This window comes from Podarcis gaigeae, assembly GCF_964106915.1.
Source record: "Podarcis gaigeae genome assembly, chromosome: 14".
Lineage (NCBI taxonomy): Eukaryota > Metazoa > Chordata > Lepidosauria > Squamata > Lacertidae > Podarcis > Podarcis gaigeae.
Window position 1 is genome coordinate 43,267,943 of NC_139690.1, and position 24,284 is coordinate 43,292,226.

Here is a 24,284-nt window from a genome sequence, read left to right on the forward strand (position 1 = left end):
TAACTGGGGTCATGTACCACCTATATATCATTTTCATTACATTTTCCTTCAGAGCATTACATGCCGTGAAGTTCATCCCCGTGGTCCACAACCTTTCCCAATCCTCAAACATAATATTATGCCCAATATCCTGTGCCCACTTTATCATGGCCGACTTAACCATTTCATCTTGTGTATTCCATTTCAACAGCAAGTTATACATTCTTGAGAGTACTTTAGTCTTAGGTTCTAACAATTCTGTTTCCAACTTCGATTTCTCCACCTGGAATCCTAACTTTTTATCCTTTTTAAAAATTTCTTGAATCTGAGCGTAGTGTAACCAGTCTCGCACTTTGTCTTTCATTTTTTCCAAACTCTGCAATTTCCAATTATTGCCCTCTTTCTCTATTATTTCCCAATATTTCGGCCATTTGGCCTCCATATTGGGTCTTTTTCGGGCCTTAGCCTCCAGAGGTGATAGCCATCTTGGAGTTTTATTTTCCAATAGGTCTTTGTATTTTGTCCAGACATTAAACACTGCTTTCCTGACAATATGGTTCTTAAAGGCCTTATTGATCTTAACTTTGTCATACCATAAGTATGCATGCCAACCAAATGCATTGTTAAAACCTTCTAAATCTAACACATCAGTGTCCTCTAGAAGTAGCCAGTCTTTTAGCCAGCAGAAAGCTGCGGCTTCATAGTACAACCTTAAGTCTGGCAGGGCAAAGCCCCCTCTTTCTTTCGCATCAGTTAATATCTTAAACTTAATTCTGGGCTTTTTGCCCTGCCAGACAAATTTAGAAATATCTCTCTGCCACTTCCTGAAACACTCCGTCTTGTCCACAATTTGCAATGTTTGAAACAAAAACAACATCTTAGGCAATACATTCATCTTAATAGCAGCAATTCGGCCTAGCAAAGAAAGCTTCAATTTTGACCAACTGTCCAAGTCTCTCTTAATTTCAGACCAACATTTTTCATAATTGTCCTTAAATAGACTCAGATTTTTTGCTGTTATGTTTACCCCTAGGTACTTTACTTTTTTAACCACAGTTAGTTCTGTTTCTCTCTGAAACCGTTCTGACTCTGCATCTGTCAAGTTTTTTCCCAACACCTTAGTTTTCTGTTTATTTAGTTTGAAACCCGCTACCCGACCAAAGTCCTGAATCAATTGTAACACTCTTTTTGTGCTAGATTCTGGCTCTTGCAATGTCAAAACAAGGTCATCTGCAAAAGCTTTAAGTTTATATTGTTTCGCTCCGATCTGAATCCCTTGCACCAACCGGTCCCCTCTAATCAAGTTCAAGAGCACCTCCAGGACAGAAATAAACAGCAAGGGGGAAATCGGGCAGCCTTGTCGTGTCCCTTTTTCAATCTTAAACTCTTCTGTAACCACATTGTTGACTATCAGTTTTGCCTTTTGTTCTGAGTAAATCGCGTCAATCCCATTTTCAAAACCCCGCCCCACTCCCATTTCTTTTAAATTCCCCTTCATAAATTTCCAAGAGATGTTATCGAAGGCCTTCTCCGCGTCTATAAAAATTAAAACTGCTTTAGTGTTAATATTTGTTTGCAAAAGTTCCAAAATGTCAATAATGTTCCTTGTATTAGCAAACAAGTGTCTTCCTGGGAGAAAGCCTGCCTGGTCTTTATGAATTATCTCATTTAAAACTCTTTTGAGTCTTCCTGCCAAAACGTCAGCAAATATTTTATAATCCACATTTAAAAGGGAAATGGGACGGTAGTTCTTAAGTTGTGTCTTTTCAGTTTCTGATTTTGGTATCAATGTGATGAAAGCTTCCTTCCACGATTCAGGCGCCTTCTTTCCCTCCATAATTTCATTGCTGACCTCCATCAGTGGTTGAATCAAATAGTCACTTAATGTCTTATAATACTTGGAGGTCAAGCCATCTGGCCCTGGAGACTTGCCCAGCTTCATATTCTGAATGGCATGTTCTATCTCTAATCGTGTTATTTTACTATTCAGGAGTGATCTATTTTCTTGTGATAGTTTTTTAAGTCCATTTTTCTCCAAAAATTTTGCAATCTCTTCCTCATTTTGTGGCCCTTGAGTGTATAATTTCTTAAAATATTTCTGGAAACATTTTCTAATTTCCACCGGGTTCTGAATATATCTTCCTTCTATTTCCAAATTTGTTACTATGTTCAACTTTTGTCTCTTCTTCAACTGCCAAGCCAGCAGTTTCCCACATTTGTTAGCCGATTCAAATGTTTTTTGTTTCATTAATTTAATCTTCCATTCTATTTCCTGATTTATCAGTTTGGAATATTGTGCCTGATGAAGTTTAATTTCTCTCAAGATCGGCTGTGACTTCGGGTTTACTCTTAGTTTCTTCTCTAACTCTTTAATTTTCCCCAAAATCTTATCCTTTTTCTCATTTTGTAGTCTTTTCTTTATGGCGTTCTGTTGTATCAAGAACCCTCTCATCACAGCTTTGCTTGCGTCCCAGATTGTTCTTTTTTCCACAGCAGTGTTCAAATTTATCTCAAAGTAGTCCTTTATTGTTTTTTTGGCCTTCTTAATAATCTCCTGATCTCTAAACAAGTTGTCATTCATCTTCCATCTAAAGGAGCCGGTTGGTAATAATGTCATGTCCATTTTCAACGCGTTATGATCGGAGCAGGTCTTTGGGCAGATTTCCACTTTCTTCACCTTAGGAGCCAGACCTCTAGAAATCCATATTTGGTCAATTCTTGTCCAAGTCAGTTGGGCTTCAGAGAAAAATGTTCCTTCTTTCCCCAAGGGGTTCTTTGTCCTCCATATATCAATCCAGTCCATGTTGTCTGTCATTTCGAAAAAGGTCTTTGGTAGTCTGCCATCTTTAGTAACCTTTTGGCTTTGTGACCTATCCATGTTCGTTGAAACGATCCCATTCATATCTCCCATCATGATGATGTTATCATAGTCCAGATAATCCAGCATAATCTCATGCAACTTCTTGTAGAATTCTGATTTCCCTTCATTTGGAGCGTAGATTCCTAATATCAAAATTTTCTCTCCTTGGTGCTGTATTTCAATTGCCAAAATTCTTCCATGTTCATCTTTAAATAGAAATTTTGGTGAGAGGCTCTCCTTTGCATATATCACCACTCCTCTCTTCTTAACTGAATCCGAAGATATAAATTCTTGGCCTAACCTTTTATTTACCAATATTTTTCTGTGGAGCCTAGTCACATGTGTTTCTTGTAGACAAGTAATGTCTAGTTGCTCCTTTTTTAATATGTGAAAGATTTTCTTCCTTTTTTCCGGGCTGTTACAGCCATTTATGTTCCAGCTTAAAAGTTGCAGAGACATCCTGGATGGATCTGTTTAGTTTCCTTGGGATGGTGTTTTGTTCTGTGAGTCTTCAGGGTTCTGAGGTACAGGTACCTGTGGTGGTTCAGGCCCTGAGGGTAGTTCAAGTCCTTTATGAAGGTCCTCTCCGTAGGCAGTCAAAAACTTATCCCTATCTTCCAAAGTTCTAATTTTAATCTTCTTCCCTCTAAAGGTAAAAGATAATCCTTGGGGAAAGTCCCACCTAAAGATGATTGAGTTGCTTCTCAGCAGTTTTACTAAGTCCAAATATTCAGATCTGAGGTCCAACAGCTGTTTAGGAATGTCCTTAAAAATCTCAATTCTTTTGTCCGAAATGTTCAGGGATCTTCCGTAGTGCAGGCCCAAAATCTTGTCCCTTTCCTCCTTTGATCTCAACGTAATCAAACAGTCTCTGGGCTTTTCTCTCTTTGTGAGTCTTCCAAGTCTGAAGGCTGACACAATTTTAAAGTCTTCCTCCTCTAGACCCCAGAACTTGGAGAATTCTTTGGTCAAAAACTCAGCTAGATTACCTTCTTCCACTTCTGGTATCGATCTTATCCTTAAGTTAGTCTCCCTGTTCCGAAGTTCCAACATAGAGAGGTAGGTCTGGTGTTCCCCAACCTGCTTGCAGAGCGGCCTTACTTCTTTTTCCAACTCTCCCACTCTTTGGCTGGTCTCTTCGGCCAGTTTCTGATTTTCACCTGCAGCCTCCTTCAGTTGTCCGATTGCTTGTGCATTCTGTGCAACTTGCCCAGATAATTTGTTTAAAGTTTCTGTATTAAGGTCAATTTTCGCAGTTTGTTGGTCAACTTTCCTGTCCAAAGACTCCAATTTCTCAAGAATTCTCTCTAATACAGAACCAGATCCTCCTGAGGCCATCTCTTCTAGTTGTAATTCCTCAGTTTCTCCCTCCCCTGCCTGTGACAGGGAGGTAGCTTTTTCCTCCGAGGGCAGAGTAGGCACAGATGATCTGCGTGTTTGTGAGGCTGCAGTTAAGGTTGTCAGAGTTGTTTGTCTAGTTCTTAATCCCTTTCTTTTTGCGCCACTCATTCCAAAGTTATCTAGCAGTCAAGGTCAAGCTGAGTTGTTCCCATGAGAAAGCTACGGCCCAGGTGGTAGCAGTCAAACAGAGGGCCGGGAAATAGAAAGTAAAACAATGTTTTTGTTATAAATCCTCAATCCTCTAGGGGGAGCATAAAATGTCCTAAGAAGAAGAGTCCATTCCAATCATACGAAATCTGAACCAATACTTAGGGATCTTCACAAAAGTAGTTTTAGCAGAGTTGGTTTTAGGTTTGCCACAATATTTCAAGTTGTGCTTACTGGAGTTCCATAATGCAAGAACGTAACCATTCTGAACTCCCTCAGACTGTCTCAAAGTTTAAAATACAATGTGTCCAAATTTGCAGTCTGACAGTTCTACTGCTCAGGCAGTTCTGACACCTGGGCTTCTTAAATAAAATTGTAATCCACAAAGAAGAGAATATATAAGTCCTGATAAAAGTCCAAAAATCAGTTGCTTACAGTCTTTAAGGGGATTGATAGTAATTTCTGCGGGTGCTCAATCTGAGCTGTCAAAAGTTCTCTCTATGCCTCCACTCCTCCTGCTCTTTGCTTTAAAAGTCAATGGCTGCGGAAGACGGACTTCCTTTTCCTCGTCTCTCCGCTTTCAGCTTATTTTCAGTATTTTTAGTCCCAAAATTTAGTAAAGTCCTCAGTTACTCACGGGTTGTTGCGTTTTAGAATCTTGTGTTGCAGGAAGAAAGGTCGGCGCTCACCGGCAACGGCAGCGCGGCTTCGCTCCGCTGAATGCGCATAGACCCACAGCGCCGCTGCCCCCTCTGCGATCCGGAGCCCCTTACGGGGTTCCCTCAACGTTTCGGGGGTTGCTCCTGGCGCCCGCCGGGTCCCGAGACCTCAGGCTTCCGCTGCCTGCGGTTTTCCAGAATGGGTCTCCGCTTCGCCGTAGCGGACGACCCTTTTCCAGCGGAGCTTCCCTCTCCCGGTTAGGAAAGGGCAGCCATTACCGTTCGCGCCGCCTCCGGAAGTCCCGTTTCCCCAAGGTCTCTGGCAGCTGCCTCTTTTGTGTGGGTGGTGCCAATTGGCGACATAAGCAACAGTGCTTGTAGTCTGAGCATCAGAAATAGAAGGCATTATATTGCCACATGTGTACTCTTTGCTGCACAGATTAGGACTATGTACACATTGAGAAGCAAAGTTACAGGGAACCAGGCAGAGGGCCTTCTTGGTAGTGGCACCCACCCTGTGGAATGCCCTCCCATCAGATGTCAAAGAAATAAACAACTATCTGACATTTAGAAGACGTCTGAAGGCAGTCCTGTTTAGGGAAGTTTTTAATGACTGAAGTTTTAATGTACAGTGGTACCTCGGGTTACATATGCTTCAGGTTACAGACTCCGCTAACCCAGAAATAGTACCTCAGGTTAAGAACTTTGCTTCAGGATGAGAACAGAAATTGCGCTGCGGTGGCACGGCACCAGCAGGAGGCCCCATTAGCTAAAGTGGTGCTTCAGGCTAAGAACAGTTTCAGGTTAAGAACGGACCTCCAGAACGAATTAAGTACTTAACCCGAGGTACCACTGTATTTTTTATCTTTTGTTGGAAGCTGCCCAGAGTGGCTGGGGAAACCCAGCCAGATGGGTGGGGTATAAAAAATAAATTACTACTACTACCACCACTACTAGGGACGCAGGTGGCGCTGTGGGTTAAAGCCTCAGCGCCTAGGACTTGCCGATCGAAAGGTCGGCGGTTCGAATCCCTGCGGCGGGGTGCGCTCCCGCTGCTCGGTCCCAGCGCCTGCCAACCTAGCAGTTCGAAAGCACCTCTGGGTGCAAGTAGATAAATAGGGACCGCTTACCAGCGGGAAGGTAAACGGTGTTTCCGTGTGTGGCTCTGGCTCGCCAGAGCAGTGATGTCACGCTGGCCACGTGACCCGGAAGTGTCTCCGGACAGCGCTGGCCCCTGGCCTCTTAAGTGAGATGGGCGCACAACCCCAGAGTCTGTCAAGACTGGCCCGTACGGGCAGGGGTACCTTTACCTTTACCTTACCACCACTACTACTACTATAAAGCATATTCAAAGCACATTCTCTTTCCCTCAAAGAATTCTGGGCACGGTAGTTTCCCCCTCACAGAGTTACCATTCCCAGCAGTCCTTAACAAACTACAGTACCCAGAATTCTTTGAGGGGGAAAACATGCTTTGAGCGTCCTTGAAAGATGTAAGTGTTTATGCACAGTCACTGTGATGGAAGGATTGTGTTTCTTTCGTCCACCCAGTGCTGGGAGGTTCTAGGATACATTTTCAAGACACAAATTAAAATGAAGCCCATCCGTCAACAGCTTGCACGTTCCAGGCGGAAATGTCCCATTAGACCAGGTCTTCGGGCTGCTTCCCTGCTCCCAAGCTAGTGCCACAACAGACTCCTGAGGGCACAACTCAGAAATGCCTGCACAGCCTTGGAGCTTCCCCACACCAGCCAAGCCCCATCTAATGCCAATCATAGCTACAAAAATGCTTTCAACAACTGCCAGAGTGGCTCCTAGTCCAAGCAACAAGGAATCACAGACTTGCTGGCGGTCCTGTTGTCTCTGCTCCTATCAGTCACCAGCTGATTCTCAGTTCATTTATTTCAAGATTTATACGCTGGTGAGCTGAGAACAATCTCCCAGCTTAGGAAGCAGAGCTCTGCTCTCTGACCTGTGGCAAGTTCTGTGCCGAAATGCTGGGAACACATACCTCACAGAGAATGATATTGTTTCACGATAAGTTAATTTGTTCTTGTAAATTAGCCAAAGGATCGAGCCAGCAGCGTTCTGGGTGAAATTGTTTTAAGAGTTTGCATGTGAAATAATATATTACCATTTAGCAAAGTTGTCCTGCTGGCGCAGGGAGAGCCATATCACCAAGCTATGAAATTTCCCAGCCCCAGCCATGCTTTAGGTTCATCAGATAGAAGGGGTCAATATGGGGGATGATACCCTAAGCAAAGCAACCAATAATAGTCCACTGTCTGCACAGTGCAGCCAAGTGTTGAATGATTGGGTCCCTAGATGGCAACCTTGGGCCAGTTGCCTTGGATAGAAGAGAGTGAAGGAAATGAGTTAAAACACTTTAAATTACACAAAAAAATAATTATTATTGGGATGCAGGGGCTAAAACATAGCTGTCAACTTTTCCCTTTTCTTGCAAGGAGTCCTATTCAGAATAAGGGAATTTCCCTTTAAAAAAGGGAAACGTTGACAGCTATGGGCTAAAATGGCAGTGATGTGGATGATATACCCTGGCTCTGCAAATGATGGGGCATGGGCTCTGAATTGTTTTTTTCTAAATTCCCCAAGTGTTTCTAGATGGCTAATGAATTCAGGAGCAAATGAATTGGGGGAATTGTTTGTTTGTTTGTTTGTTTGTTTGTTTGTTTCATAAACTTTATATACTTTTTGATTGGTTTTGTGTATTTTTTTCGAAGCCTCAAAGTGGTTTAGAAATTATGATCTGGGTTACTGGGTAGGACATTCATTTGAGACAACACACACACACACACTACCTCCAATACAATTGCATATTTGACTCCCCCCCCCCCATGGTTCCTTTTCTAATTTAAATTTTATAACACTGCATTTTCCACTTTAATCCATTTTTTTAGCTATTCTTCCATTTATCTTAGTACAATTTTGACTGCTTGATTTAAATCAATCCTACTAATGAACTTACTTGTATGCAAGACAACAGATTAATTTAATATGTCTTTCTGTAGAGATGATTTGAGGTTAATGAAGGAGGTTAGCGAAGGCGAGTGAAACTGATTTGGGGCAGGATCCAAGGATAAATTATTTGGGGTGATCAGGGGTGTGTTGCCAATTAAAGACTGGACTTTCTGCAGCAAGGAAAGTGATGGGGAAATGCAGTGCAAAGTACAGTATAACACTTGCTTTGACCCAACTAGAGATGGGTGACTGTCCATTTCAGTTTCTTTCCATTTTTCATTTTACCAAGATTAAGATCAGTTCTCCACATTGATTATTTTTTTAAAGTTCACATGAAAATTCATCTGCATTTTAGTGCGACTTTCCCCCAATATGAACATTTTTTGCAAAGCCATTTTCCCCCAATGAAATGCATTTTTGGATTTTATTTTTACTACTGTATTCATTTTTTGGCACACTTTGCTACAGTCTATGCATTTTTGCACACGCTAAATGGAGAAATTGCAAAATTCGCAAAAGTGCAAATTCCGAACAAAAGCCGTGTTTCAGTTCATGCATTGTTTTGGAAAGAGGGACTCATGGAGGTTCACCTTTAAATGTGTACTGCAGGGGTCAGCAACCTTTTCAGCAGGGGGCTGGTCCCTCAGACCTTGTGGGGGACCAGACTATATGGGGGGGGGGATGAATGAATTCCTATGCCCCACAAATAACCCAGAGATGCATTTTAAATAAAAGGACACATTCTACTCATGTAAAAACACGCTGATTCCTGGACCATCCGTGGGCCGGATTTAGAAGGCGATTGGGCCGGATCTGGCCCCCGGGCCTTAGTTTGCCTACCCATGGTGTACTGAATCAAATTTCTCATCTGTCCATAGGCGCAACATCAACTAACCTCCCTGCAAACAAATCAGAATGAATGCCCTTTAAAGAGCCAATTTTGCCGAATCTCCCTCTTTCTTTAATTATGATAGTTGCTTCTTGGAGTAATGTGCTATATGCCTGCAGCCTCAGTGACCATTCGGTCACTATAGAGACAGAGACCATATAAGCACAGAAATCAAAGTCGTTGCAGATCCTGCTTTAAACCAGACCGATGTTTGCATGTGTCTAGCTTCCGTAAGCTGGAGATCCTATGTCTGCCTTAAAGAATGACTCATTTCAGAAGAATGTGGGTATCAAAATGCACAGATCTCTCCAGTTCCTCACCAGTAGTTGCTAGAATATCTGTTTCTTGCTGATACAAATTCACACCCGCTGGGGGGTGGCGAGAAGTGCCGGTTTCATGCCTCACTTTGCACTGGATCAGGTCCAGTTACTCCGCTTACCATTATGCAACTTAAACCGAAGGCAACCCAATACCACAGGACAGATTTAGAATTGCCCAAACGCATTTGCACAGTTTGTTACCTGTCCAGGATATTTATTTATTTTTCACTGCACAAGTCAGAATAGGCATGTTAAGATGCTGCTGATATACAACACTTTCCCAAAGTGTCCTTAAAAGGCCTTCAAATCCATTCAAGAAGCTCAAAATGTGCCTTGGCCTTTAGAGGAATCCATTGATGGCCTCCTTTATACTTTATTTTCCCTGACAGTAAAGATCATAAGAAGAGCCTGTTGGATCAGGACAGCGGACCAGCATCATGAGTTTAAGGATCACAGTTCTGTTTATTCACAGAAACATGGAATTCTAGAGTTGGAAGGGGCCTTGTGGAATCTTGTCCAACTCTGCGATGCAGGAATAAGCAGCTGTTCCATACAGGGATCAAACCTGCAGCCTTGGTGTCGTCAGCACCACACTCTATAACCAACTGAGCACTCCTACTTTCCTTCAAGGAGTCCAAAATGGGGGCACAGATTTCTTTCTCTCTCTGCAATATGCTCACAACAGTCCTTCACACTGAGGACAAGTAAGTTCTGAGCTGTACACTGGGAGTACAACTGTTGAATGCATCAACTCCAACCATCATGGCCAGTGGTCATTTATTCCTCTGTATACCAGTCGCAGGGACGCAGGTGGCGCTGTGGGTTAAAGCCTCAGCGCCTAGGACTTGCCGATCGAAAGGTCGGCGGTTCGAATCCCTGCGGCGGGGTGCGCTCCCGCTGCTCGGTCCCAGCGCCTGCCAACCTAGCAGTTCGAAAGCACCTCCGGGTGCAAGTAGATAAATAGGGACCGCTTACTAGCGGGAAGGTAAACGGCGTTTCCGTGTGCAGCTCTGGCTCGCCAGATGCAGCTTTGTCACGCTGGCCACGTGACCCGGAAGTGTCTCCGGACAGCGCTGGCCCCTGGCCTCTTGAGTGAGATGGGCGCACAACCCCAGAGTCTGTCAAGACTGGCCCGTACGGGCAGGGGTACCTTTACCTTTACCTTTATACCAGTCGCTGTGAATCACAGGTGGGCAGTTGCGCTCTTGGCCTGCTTAGGTGCTCTCCACAGGCATGTGGCTGTGGCCATTTTGAGAACAGGATGCCCTGTTATGTTCTTCTCCAGCAGGGTTCTTCTTATGTTCCGAATGCTCAAGTACAGAGGGGAGCTGTAGTTCAATAACTTATGGAGGACCACAGGCTGACCATCTCTGGCTTAGGCAGAGGGAATGGCTGTTAAACCCAGTATGTCTGCCATATAAGGATAAGCTCTGAGGGAAATCTATAGGAAAATGAGAAAAAAGATAATGGAGGCAACAGGGAATTACTATTATTATTATTATTATTATTATTATTATTATTATTATTATTATTATTATTTGTACCCTGCCCATCTGGGCAGCTTCCAACAAAATATAAAAGAATGTTTAAAAAAAGAACTAAAAGATGTGTACCATGTTGTAGTTTGGGCTAATGTCAGTTGTGCCAGAAACTTGGTTGAAGGTCTAGCATTCATAATTCTGTATTAAGCCATGTTCATTAATGGTTACCGTATTTTTCCGTGCATAACATGCCCCCTATTTTGGGGGACTCCAAATTAAGAAAATGGAGGGAGATTGCCCCAGAGTTTTTGAGGGTTTTTTTTTAGGGGGGATTGCCAAAAATTACTTACCCGCTGCCACTCACATGTGTCACAAAATCCATCTTTCATCTGTCCCCTTGCCAGCAGAAGCTGCCAATCACCTCAGCAACAGCCAATCAACACCAGCCCTTGCCACAGTCACCAATAGCATGCACAGTACCCACTGACAATCTCCGGCTCATGGCAGCAACCAGTCCCATGACCCCACAATGCACTATCCATGTATAAGATGACCCACAATTTTTCAAATGATTTTTAATTAAAAAAAAATACCTCGTCTTATACACGGAAAAGTATGGTATTTTCTAGGCAATGACCAATAGCTGACTTTAATGATTTCAGAATGTGAATCTAGTAGTTGAAGCTTGTTTTCTATTAGCTTACACAGTCATAAGGGTAATGATTGGTTAGGTTGGCATCTGTCTGTTTAAGGATACAATGAAAGAGTGTGCCTTCAAGGGTGAAGTCAAACCATTGGAGAGTTACAGTGCCTGTGGTGGCTGTAGAGACCGAAACAGGAGAGATATGTTTTGTTGCAGCTGGGGCAGATGAAGGTGTCTGGTTGTGCTGTTGCAGATGCACCATGGTGTTTTTTCTTTCTGCACCCCTACCAGTGGTCATTCCTTCTCTGGTCACTGCTGGCCTGTCTCCAGGTGTTGTGGTCATCTGCAAGGGGTTCCCAGATGGAAGGGGAATGGACCACAGGACAAACTGAGTTTGATATGGTCTGAAATTTGTTTGTTTGTTTGTCCTTAATTTAATTTTAAAAAATATTTTTATACTGCTTTTCAGGGGGGAAAGGTATGCAACATTACAAATTACACACACACTAACACAGAGACAGACACACACACACACAGAGAGAGAGAGAGAGAGAGAGAGAGAGAGAGAGAGAGAATCAATACTACTAAGAAATAAAGATAGAATTCACAAAAATGAAAACACTCAGCACTCCAATATAATGATTTAAAATTTCAACCTCCATGAAGTGAATTGGACAAAAAATTACTCAAGGAAGGCCAATTGGTACAAATGAGTATTTAAGTCCTTCTGAAAAGGTTGAAGGATAGCTCATAGCTGTCAAGTGTCCCTTATTTGAAGGGACAGTCCCTTATTCCAGCGCCATGTCCCGCTGCTGTCCCTTATTGATGGATGTCCCTTAAATGATGTCCCTTAAATTTCAAAGGAAGCAGCTCCTCTCCCTCCCTCCCTGTCGGCCAGGGAGGAGGGAAGCTCCAACTGTGTTGCTTGGCTGTGTTGCTCACCCAATAAGGAGTCTAAGAACGACTGGGGGGTGGAGCTTGCATGCCTTGTGTGTGGCTAGTTAATGCAAGCTGAGGGGTTTTTTGAATGCTGGATGCCATTTTGTTGCACGTGCTGCTGCAAACTTTGCAGAGCAAAGCCAGGCTGGGGAGCCATCTTAAGTTGAGGCGTCATAGGCTTTGTGGTGCATGTGATTCAGATTCTATTCAGTTGAACCTCTGGTTACAAAGTTGGTTGGACAGTGTTCTCGAAGCTACCAGCATGAGTTTGACCAGACTGCAGGAGGACAGGAAGACTGGAGTGCCTGGAACAGGTGAGGCTGCAGGTCCCTTATTTTGGCTGCTGGTCCCTTATTTTCAAGGCTGCTGGTCCCTTATTTTCAAATCTGTAAGTTGACAGCTATGGGATAGCTACGTGCTGCAATTCTACTGAGAGGGAGTTCCAACTATGTTTCCCTGCCATGGACCACTTGAAAACCGCAGAGCCTCTTGATGGATAACTTAATGATTATTCTTTTAAATTATTTTTTTGCATGTGCCTTAAAGATATAGTTGTGCATGCAACCTAATTTGCCCAATGCCGTCACAAGTTCTCTGGGCATATTGTGCTGCTGTTCATTTGATTTGAAATGAACCAGAGGAATTCATTTCAAAAACAGCAGTCTACAGTCTTGCCAGAATCAATGCGAGCGAGCATCATCTTGCCTTTGATTTCAGTCAGCGAATGTCATCTATTTGTGCCTATAATTTATAAAGATTTGCCTGCCCTTCCAGTAAACCCTGATGCTCTCACTACAACAGCCAGTATCTCCTGCAAGAAGTGATGGAATTTCCCTGGCTCAGGGCTGGGAACACTGCGAAGACTCTGTACCGTATTTGTCCCTAAGGGAAACCTCATCTCACGCTGCAGTCTCATGTGTGGGCTTGGGCCGAAGTGACAGAGCGAGTGCTTCTGAGCAGAGTTGCCAGTCTCACGTCTATTTTGGGAACATCTCAGATGAAGGGAACTTACCTTGCCTTGGAACCTCAAAGCTCCATGAAACGTAAGGGGCTTCCCACATAGGGAGCCAAAAATATTTCCTTGCCAGAGACAGAAAATCCAAAAAAAGTCTTAGGTTTTTTGGAGCTCCTAGACTCCCAGGCAAGGTGTTGTTGTTGTTTAGTCATTTAGCCTTGTCCGACGCTTCGTGACCCCATGGACCAGAGCATGTCAGGCACTTCTGTCTTCCACTGCCTCCCGCAGTTTGGTCAAATTCATGCTGGTAGCTTCGAGAACACTGTCCAACCATCTCGTCCTCTGTCGTCCCCTTCTCCTTGTGCCCTCCATCTTTCCCAATATCAGGGTCTTTTCCAGGGAGGCTTGTCTTCTCATGAGGTGGCCAAAGTATTGGAGCCTCAGCTTCAGGATTTGTCCTTCCAGTGAGCACTCAGGGCTGATTTCCTTCAGAATGGATAGGTTTGATCTTCTTGCAGTCCATGGGACTCTCAAGAGTCTCCTCCAGCACCATAATTCAAAAGCATCAATTCTTCAGCGATCAGCCTTCTTTATGGTCCAGCTCTCACTTCCATACATCACTACTGGGAAAAACATAGCTTTTACTATACGGACCTTTGTTGGCAAGGTGATGTCTCTACTTTTTAAGATGCTGTCTAGGTTTGTCATTGCTTTCCCAGGCAAGGTAGGTTGATGAATAATTTGATGGTTTGCTACTCTTTTGTGATTTTCCTCCCAAACTCTGTCACTTGAAGCAACCTGCTTCATCTGATTAACAGAGGTCTCTTGATTTTAGAATCCTCAAGTTCTAGAAGACACAAGAAAGAACTCCTGGGCTGGTGGCCCTGGCCCTCCGATGGACTCCATCCTCTACCCTATTATGGGGTGGTGAGACATAGTGAAGAGCAGAAGCAGCAGTGGTATGCGATGGGTGCCTCTATGACACCCGCCATTTTGAAGTTCTCACAATGCCCTGATTTAACTTCATTCCAGGGTGTTGTGGCAATGTCAACATGGCTGCTTCCCAAAACCACCCATTGCTTCTTCTTTGTAAATCTAAGTTGGGGTAGAAGAGCTGGGCTAAAGCCAGGGCATCATCATTAGTAGGTCCTCTAGACAGCTGACAGAGGGTACCAGGTGTAGCCACTGGTCCTGAAAGAACTTTATGTTTGGCATCCGAATATCTCATAGAGCAATTAACTTTGGGCCTTCCAGATGTTGCTGAACCACACTTTTCATCATTCTAAACTATTGTCCATGCTGGCTGGGCCTGATGGGAATTGGAGTCCAACAGCATCTACATTTAGGTTGAGGTTTTTTAAGAGTGAACTGAGGCTCCCATCTCTCTCTCACAAACACATATTTAGGTGCAGACACCATGCCTAGAACTCCATGTTTTTGCTAAATATAGCACTAATCTTTCACTATGTGTGAAGGTATATCTCAGCTTGAACCGTATTGACAAGCATGTAACACTATGCTGCTTCTCCATCAGCAGTCTACAAGTTGCTGTCAGGTTTTTTAGACTGGGCTGAATTTTTGGCAAAATGAATAGCCATTAGTAGGGTTTTTTTCTTTACTGTGTAATATAACTGCTGCAATTCAAACAGGTTGAATGCGGGGCTTTAGCTAATTTAAAACTGGGCAAATTGTTCCACCCCATTTCTTGTACAGCCCAGAGATACAGCCATTGAATTCCTGCTATAATCATGAAAAAGAAGGATCGTTTAGCCCGGAATGAGTCCTCCCTTATCAGCATTTTGAAGACACATTGCTTAAGCCACTGTTGGTACCCAAAAGCTGACATTTGCCCTATTGCCGAAGAAGATCACAGTCATTGGGAAGAATGACTATCAGCAACGCTAGAGATTATGCAAGGAAGATTCAAGAGGTCTAATCAATCTACTGCAGTTCCAGATAAAAATTACCCTGCAGATTCAGCAGACTGGATGGTCCCAAAAGAAGAGGATTTGCAGAGTAATTTTATTAACCTACCAGATAAAGAGCAAAGTGACATTCTCACCAAACTCGCTAAGTTACAATCCAGGTTGACCCAAATACAACAGCATGGATAACAAAACATTGGTGAAACGGTTTGACAATCAAGCCTTTTGCCCACAAGCTGTTTCTCCAAAACATATAGTTAAAAGAGGGCTACCGGAGGAACTTTTAAGTGTATAGATGCAGAGCTGCAAACTCAACCCCCCCACTTGGAATATGAGATGGGGAGGGACAATCCTGATGGTGTGGCTACAAATTCCTGGCTGAGCTATCAGAAGTTAGTTTCAAATGAAATGGGTAGTTAACAGTTGATTTTAAGGGTATTTGGGGACCAATTGAATACGTGTTCACTCTGAAGTAGGGATTAGTGGATCTATCCATTTCAGTTCTCTCTGTTTCTTTTTCCAGCCTTAAATTCAGTTCACTGCATTTCTGCTGCCATTTGCCATTTGTGAAAATTTGTCAGGATTATTAGTGCAGATTTCCCCTAAGAAATTTTGTATGCAGTTTTCTCTAAAATACCCATTTATTTTTTTTTGCAAAGCAGTTTCCCATAATATAATATAAGTCTCTTAATATCATACACAATACAGTCAAGGGGATGGCACAACTCCTCTACAATAGAAGGTTACAACTAGGTATGGCCAAATTTGTCCATTTTGCTTTCAATGCCATTTCTCATTTTTTCCACATTTCTGCATCAATTTGATTTTTTAAAATCATTATTAAAAAGTCCTCATAGATTCATAGAAGCATGGAATCATAGAACTATATAGTTGGAAGGTCATTTGTCCAAAGTGTTGGGGCAACACCTTAGTCACAGGGCTTTTTTTCCCAGAGGGTACTCAAAGGTACCCATTACCGTCACCTCTTTTGTTGTTGCTAAAAAGTGCGGCACTTACTGTAACAACTTCAAGGTGAGTCCCGGCACCTATTTTTCATGAAATAAAAGCACTGCCTAGCGATGTATCTTAGAGCTCTACTTATAGAGACAGGCACGCGGGTAGCGCTGTGGTCTAAACCTCTTGGGCATGCTGATGGGAAGGTCGGCAGTTCAAATCCCTGCGACAGAGTGAGCTCCCATTGCTCTGTCCCAGCTCCTGCCAAGCTAGCAGTTTGAAAGCAAGCCAAAAAGTACAAGTAGATAAATAGGTACCATGGCGGCGGGAAGGTAAACGGTGTTTTTGTGCGCTCTGGCATCTGTCACAATGTTCCATTGTGCCAGAAGCAGTTTAGTCATGCTGGCCACATGACCCAGAAAGCTGTCTGTGGACAAACGCCAGCTCCCTCGGCATGAAAGCGAGATGAGTGCCACAACCCCATAGTCACCTTTGACTGGACTTAACCATCCAAGGGGTCGTTTACCTTCACCTCATACCTTTGACTTGTGTGTTATGTACTCTGAACTGATGCTGAGCCTGTGTACTGATTTAGTGAATAAAGCTTTTGGGTTTCCTCAAAACGAGAGTCTGGAGTACTGTCTCAAAGGGTAGGAGCCAGGATAATACATTTGGGAGTAGGTAGTGCTGTGTCAAACCCTGGTGCATTGCTGCCAATTTATATAGCTTTCCTTGCAACATCATGATGGGACTGACGATGAATATTTTTAGATGTTCAAAATGCTTGGAGTAGAGATGGGGAAAACCTGTGGCCCTCCAGATTATCACGGGACTATCATTTGATTTGCCCCAAGCTGGATGGACTTCAACGCCCCACAAGAACTCAAGGGCCACAGGTTCTCCATCCCTGCCTTGGAGGGAGAAGGGTCTCCCATGCAACTGCTTAATCCTTGCCCTGTGAAGTAGGAAAACAAGTCTGTAAGGATCCAGGCCTGAGAAGTTCCTGAAGAATGGTGCTAAAGCAGGCGTGGGGGATTTGGGTCAGCTGAGATACAGGATATCTGATCTGTCGGATCTTGGATGGAATTGCCTTACTGGCTGAAACAGTAGAGCTCTGGCTAAATTCTAGATTCATCAGACAGCTTGAAATGGTCTTAAATTAAGAAGCAGGGTGAAACATAGTGAATTGGGGAGGGGGGGAGGGAGGGGGAGATCACACCAGTTAGGTCAAATCTGTTTCATTCCAAGTCAGCAGTTCTTACATAAACAGAGGTGCTCCCCAAAATAGCCTCTGTACAAGATTGAGATGCATTAGTGCAAATCCTTTTGGTCACTTTAACAGTGAACATCTACAACAATTCCCCACCCCACCCCACACACAGCTCAACAAGGATGTACACATATCTGCCCTTAAAAAAACCAGCATTCAGGGAATTAGGGCCTTCTTTGTCTTTGGACAAAGAGAAAACGATATATAAATATACTGATGTTTTTAAAATGATCCAATATACTGAATTTGGGAAATATGAAACTAGGGCCCAGGGTGTGATCAAGGAAGCTTGCCAGTGCCAAAATACTCTTGTGTTGAGTCAGTGTCCAGATGCAAGGCCACCAAAGGATCTTCATTTTCTACCCTCTGACAAAGGATTCCTAAAAAGAGCAACCTCTCCCCAGGGTCAGCCCATTCATGAGGCAGACGGAGGCAGCCACCTCAGTCAGCGGAAACCTAGGAGCAGAGACCTTTGCCAGAGAAGTGGGTGTGGCAGCTTCTGGTGAAATCCCGCAAGAACCCTGTGAGATCACGCAGAGCCTCATGCAACCTTCCTGTGAACCTGGTAAGGGAGGCAGAATGCTTCCCTTACCAGGGCCTCTGGAAGGTCATGCGAGGCCCTGATCTCACAAGGGTCTAGCAAGAGCTCACCAGAACCCAGAAGCCACAGCCACACGACCCCAGTAAGCGAGATTTCAGTTGGGGCAGTAAGGGATGGCAGGTGGTGCATGGAACACATGCAGGACAGCACTTTCCCTTTTTGCCTCAGGCGGTGAAATGGAGTGGGCTACCCCTGCCTCCTTCCATTTATTTCCCCTAATTTGATGCCTTCCTGTTTCAATCCTGTACAGTAGTGCCTTGGTTCTCAAACACACATAACTTGGAACCCAAACACTCACACAACTTGGAACCCAAACACTGCAAACCCGGAAGTAAGTGTTTCGGTTTGTGAACTTTTTTCGGAAGTTGAATGTGCTCCATTTTGAGTGTTATACTTCTGATTTGAGTGCCACACTTCCGTTTTGAGTGTTACGCGGAGGTCTGTTTGTTTTTGCTATTTTGCGTTTTTGCGGCTCTTTTGTTTTTGTGACTGTGTGGAACCCTGTTCAGCTACTGACTGATTGATTCTGTGACTGCAGTACATTGTTTATTGCTTTCATTTTATGGATCAATGGTCTCGTTAGATAGTAAAATTCATGTGAAACTGCTGCTTTAGGGGTTGCTTTTAAGTCTAAAATGGTTAATCCATTTTGCATTACTTTCTATGGGAAAGCACGCTTTGGTTTTGGAACGGACTTCTGGAACAGATTAATTTTGAGAACCAAGGTACCACTGTACTGCACTTGAAGTACAGAACTTGCATGAGCTTCATTCAGGTGCTCCACAGCATGTCTGTGGATATGTGGTTGATGGCGGGAGATGGCCCTTTCATCTCTTTATCTATTCACATTAGATTTAAATTATAATTTTATCACTTCTTTTTATTACTTATGCTGTTTTACTCTCGGAATCCTATAGCATTCATATCGGAATACAATAAAACACAATGTATAAGAAATTTTTTAATGTAACGCAAATACAATTAAAAATCATACAGCATCAAGCACTGAGCTTCTCAACTGCTACAACAGGAGGTGGGTCGCGGGGAAGAATCATTAGGGGGCCCTCTGCAATTTTCAAGTGTTCGAAAAAGAGACGTTTGGGGTGGGGCAAGAGAGCCAAGTAGAGTGAATGAGACAATAAGTAGGATAGCTTGGGGTGGGAGAAAAACAAGGGCCCTACCTATACATTTAAAGGAGCATCATTACCACTTTAAACAGTCATAAAAGGTAAAGGGACCCCTGACCATTAGGTCCAGTCGTGACCGACTCTGGGGTTGCGGCGCTCATCTCGCTTTACTGGCCGAGGGAGCCGGCGTACAGCTTCTGGGTCATGTGGCCAGCATGACTAAGCCGCTTCTGGTGAACCAGAGCAGCGCACGGAAATGCCGTTTACCTTCCCGCCAGAGCGGTGCCTATTTATCTACTTGCACTTTGATATGCTTTCGAACTGCTAGGTTGGCAGGAGCAGGGACCGCGCAACGGGAGCTCACCCCGTCGCGGGGATTCAAACCGCCGACCTTCTGATCAGCAAGCCCTAGGCTCTGTGGTTTAACCCACAGCGCCACCTGCGTCCCTTAAACAGTCATGGCTTCCCCCAAAGAATCCTGGGAACTGCAGTATGTTAAGGGTTCTGAGAGCCCCCATTTGAGTGACAATTTCCAGAGCGGTTTTAACGATAAATTCCTCTTTCCAGGAAACTCTGAGAATTGTCATTCTGGTGGGGGGGAATAGGGGTCTCCTAACAGTTCTCAGCACCCTTACAAATTATAGTTCCTAGGACTCTTTGGAGGAGCCGTGACTGTTTCAAGGTTAAGCCATGGTGGGGGGGGGGGAGCCTCTGGGTTCTCTTGCTCCCTATGAGGCTGCAGAAATGCTGCTGAGGATTACTTACAAGCCCTGTGTCATACTACCCCAATAAACACTATTGCATAGTACAACCCCCTGATAGATACAAACCACTTCACAGTGGCGTAGCGTGGGTTGTCAGCACCCGGGGCAAGGCAAGTAATTTGCACCCCCTAACCCGTGGATTTGCGCCCCCTAACCCGTGGATTTGTGCCCCCTAACCCGTGGATTTGCGCCCCCTAACCCTAAACCCCAGATGTTGCGCCCGGTGCGGCCACACACACCCTGCACCCTGCACGCTACGCCACTGCCACTTCATCTAACTTCAGGTTCCCTCTCCACATTAGTGCAGCCAGTGCTTTTTTTCTAGAATAATAATACAGTGGTACCTGGGGTTACATATGCTTCAGGTTACGTACGCTTCAGGTTACAGTCTCCGCTAACCCAGAAATAGTGCTTCAGGTTAAGAACTTTGCTTCAGGATGAGAACAGAAATTGTGCTCCGGCGGTGCGGCGGCAGCAGGAGGCCCTATTAGCTAAAGTGGTGCTTCAGGTTAAGAATAGTTTCAGGTTAGGTACGGACCTCCGGAACGAATTAAGTACTTAACCTGAGGTACCACTGTAATAATAATAATAATAATGATGATGATGATGATGATGATGTTTAGGGGTACTGTCATTTTGACTCAAGAAAACCACCATTTTATAGTTCAAATCATGGAAAATAAATACAGTAAATGGACAAAAGTACAAAGATTCACAAAATGTTTAGGGGTATGGGTACCCCCAGAAAAAAACCCACTGAGTGCAGCCCATATAGTATTCTTGACAATTGCCATGAAAAACGAACATAGCCGTGTGTCGGATGGACATTTCCTGCTGCTGCTTTTTCATCCCCCCCCCCCCTTGATCCTTTAAGTATTTAAACAATGGGATCATTGTGGATGCTTTAAGCCAGGCTTAGCATTAAAATACGAGATGAATTCTCATTTCTAAAAGGGCTTAAAGCTCCCATATCCACTGTCATTACAGTTTATTTGTTGACTTCTTTTTCGTTCAGCGTGGTGTCTGGTGCCAATTTCTCGCCCTCCTTCCACCTGCGGCCTTGGTGCATTTGTCACTTCCGCTCCATCAGAAATACATCAGAAAAGTTCGGTCCTCTGGTAAGGCCTGGCGTCAGTTGGGTGTGGCGTACTGCTGACATCCTGCCTGGGACCTTGTCACCGTCATCCCCCCCCCCAAGCAAATGCAATCCAGCACCAAGGACCCTAGTGATGCAGGCTCTGGCAGCGACACAACCCCCAGTTCCTCCTCCTCCCTTGGATCAGCTTACCTGGTTTACAGTAACACAGTCTTGGGACCCAAGCCGAGCCACTATGTGGTTTTGATTGACGCTGGGCAGTTGCCATGCTTGATCTTCAACAATGCAATGGCCAGTGTCCAGTGCCAGGTACTGAACTACAGGAGAAAAAAATTGCAGGTGCCTGGCCACTTAGGCCACATTAATGCCATACATTCAAAGTACTATCGTGTCACTTTAAATAATCCTGGCTTCTCCCAAGAGAGTTCTGGGGGCTGCAATTTGTTAAGGATGCTGAGAGATGTCAGGAGGCCCCTCTCCCCCTCACAGAGCTACAATTCCCAGAGCTCCCTGCTAACTTTTTTTAATTGTTTACCATTTGTCTTCATATATTCAATGATTTTTTCCCATTCTGTTAAGAAAAAGTCTTCCATCCTGACCTCTTATTCCTCCAGCAAGTTTTGCCATCTCTGCATATTCCATCAGTTTTAGTTGCCAATCTTCGTTTGATGGGACTGTTTCTTCTTTCCGTCTTCTTATTCATTAAGTCTTTGGCACAAGAACTTAGTCTTCCTGAAGGGGTGGGGAATCTTTTCAACTTGGAGCGCTGCATTCCCTCAATGCTAACTTCTAAAGGGCTACATGTCAGCAGTGGGTGGGGCCATATCGTCTCCTATACCTACGTACACATATATGTATATCGGGCTTCTCCGTTTTTGTTATGTACTGAGTTGAATAGGATCCAAAAGGCAGCAGTCTGATTGGTCCTAGAACAATAGGATTCAGAATGAAGCAGTCTGATTGGTCCTAGAACAATAGGATTCAGAATGCAGCAGTCTGATTGGTCCTAGAACAATAGGGTCCAGAATGCAGCAGTATGATTGGTCCGCAGGAGCCACCCAATCCAGCTCCAGGTGGAAGTGAATCCGCAACCTGATTGGCCTACAGGAGAATCCCAGAATTAGTCAATCACGTGGGGCCCATTGTGTAAATAATATATATAAAGCAGATATTTCGGGGGAACTTTCATTTCTCACTATTATGAGCTGAATAAAGAGTATGAAATCCACACTCGACTCCGAGTATATTTCAGTTTTGCACACCATGCTTTAAAAATTGAACCTCATCTCAAAACCCACCACAAAACATTGTTTGGCACCCGCCTTTCAAGCACATCAATATACTGTTATAGACATGAGGGACCCCCCCTAAACCCTAGAAATTAATAAATGGTAGGATTTTGATTATTTGGGGTGTGAAGGGAGAAATACAAGCTGCAGAGGAATTGCTGGGTTAGCCTATGCAAAATGACCTGGCCAAGCTAGGGCCATTCTGAAACAATACAGGGCCATTTAGGGCCATGATTGGCAGTGCAAGAGAACTATCCTTCCCCCCTTGCCCTGAGACTGGGGGATTGGAAGGTTGCCTGGGAACTGGATGTGAAGTGACAGGAAATGAGAGCTTTGAGCTACGGTTGCTGGGAAGAAGAAGCAGGAAGAAGGACTGGGATCCATCTTGGGCAGGTTAGCTGAAGGCCAACTGCACTGCTGTGGGGGACCAGCTCCTCTTGAAATGACCTTGTTGTAAGGTCTGGATTCCCTCCATGCAGACTGAAGGTGTAAATAGGCGAATAAACTATATTTCTTAAAGCCGCAACAGTCTCTGTCGTGTCTTAATTTTCCAAAGGAACACAGACCCTGGTATGAGTGCCTGGAACCCCATGGGCTCTTGCCACTGCTCAGCAGAGAGGGGGGGGGCACCCGACCTTTGTAACAATACTCTTACAGGGATGCAGTTAAAAAGAAAAAGGAACAAACAGTAAATTACATCTTAAGAGGGAAAGATGACATCCTTAAAAAGGTAAAGGTAAAGGGACCCCTGACCATTAGGTCCAGATGTGGCCGACTCTGGGGTTGCGACGCTCATCTCACTTTATTGGCTGAGGGAGCCGGCGTACAGCTTCCGGGTCATGTGGTCAGCATGACTAAGCCGCTTCTGGTGAACCAGAGCAGTGCACAGAAACGCCGTTTACCTTCCCGCCAGAGCGGTACCTATTTATCTACTTGCACTTTGACATGCTTTCGAACTGCTAGGTTGGCAGGAGCAGGGACCGAGCAATGGGAGCTCACCCCGTTGTGGGGATTCGAAATGCTGACCTTATAATGATTGGAGGAGACAGGAGCTGCAACAAATGATTGCAACTTGGGCTTTTTACAGTATAAGCAGCAGAGCAGGGAAGGGTGTTTAAAAAGGCACGGCCGCAGGTCACAAGCTACTATCAGCTGATGTGCTGTGGCTGGTGTTCGATCATAATAGCTCTTCCTCAGCTTTCGCATCTGAGCCTTTGGACCAAAAAGGAGCATCACTCCTTAGGAAATAATACTGCATGCCAATTAAACAAAAGTGAAGGTGTTATCGAGAGAATAGAATATGACAGAATTATCCCCGTGGTGAAGAAAATGCCATGTACTCTTCACCAATTTGACCTGAGTTGATGGGAGCTGTTGGGCAAAACATGTTGGGAAAAGCTGTAGCTCAATGGTAGAGAGCATCTGCTTTGTATACAGAAGGTCCCCGGTTCAATCCCCAGCAGCCCCCAGTAGGACTGGGAGAGCCCCCAGTCTGGAATTCCAGAAAGCCAATTCCAGTCAGTACAGGCAGTTCTGAGCCACATGAACCAATGGTCTGACTCAGTATAAGACAGCTTCCTGTGTTCCTGTCTTGAGAGCACTACGTTGTCAAAAGTTGATATATATGAACAGCAGACTCATTCTCCAAGAGAGGATTCTTCTGTGGTTTCCACCAACTAATATTCAGAAGCATGGCTGCCTCCAGCTGTGGAGGCAGAGCAGAGTCATCATGGCTAGTAGCCACTGACAGCCTTCTCCTCCAGGAATTTGTCTAATCCTCTTTTAAAGCCAACCAAGTTGGTGGCCCTCACTACCTGCTGAGGAAGAGAGTTCCATAGTTTAACTATGTGCTTTGTGAAGAACTACTTTCCTTTATAGTGATGTATGGAAGTGAGAGCTGGACCATAAAGAAGGGTGATTGCCAAAGAATTGATGCTTTTGAATTATGGTGCTGGAGGAGACTCTTGAGAGTCCCATGGACTGCAAAAAGATCAAACATGTCCATTC

The 24,284-nt window shown here is 44.3% G+C and overlaps 1 long non-coding RNA gene across 1 annotated transcript in view; it reads right to left on the reverse strand.

The window, feature by feature from the left end:
- Positions 1–24,284, reverse strand: part of LOC310831412 — a 149,583-nt gene that overhangs the window by 124,517 nt on the left and 782 nt on the right. The window lies entirely within an intron of this gene.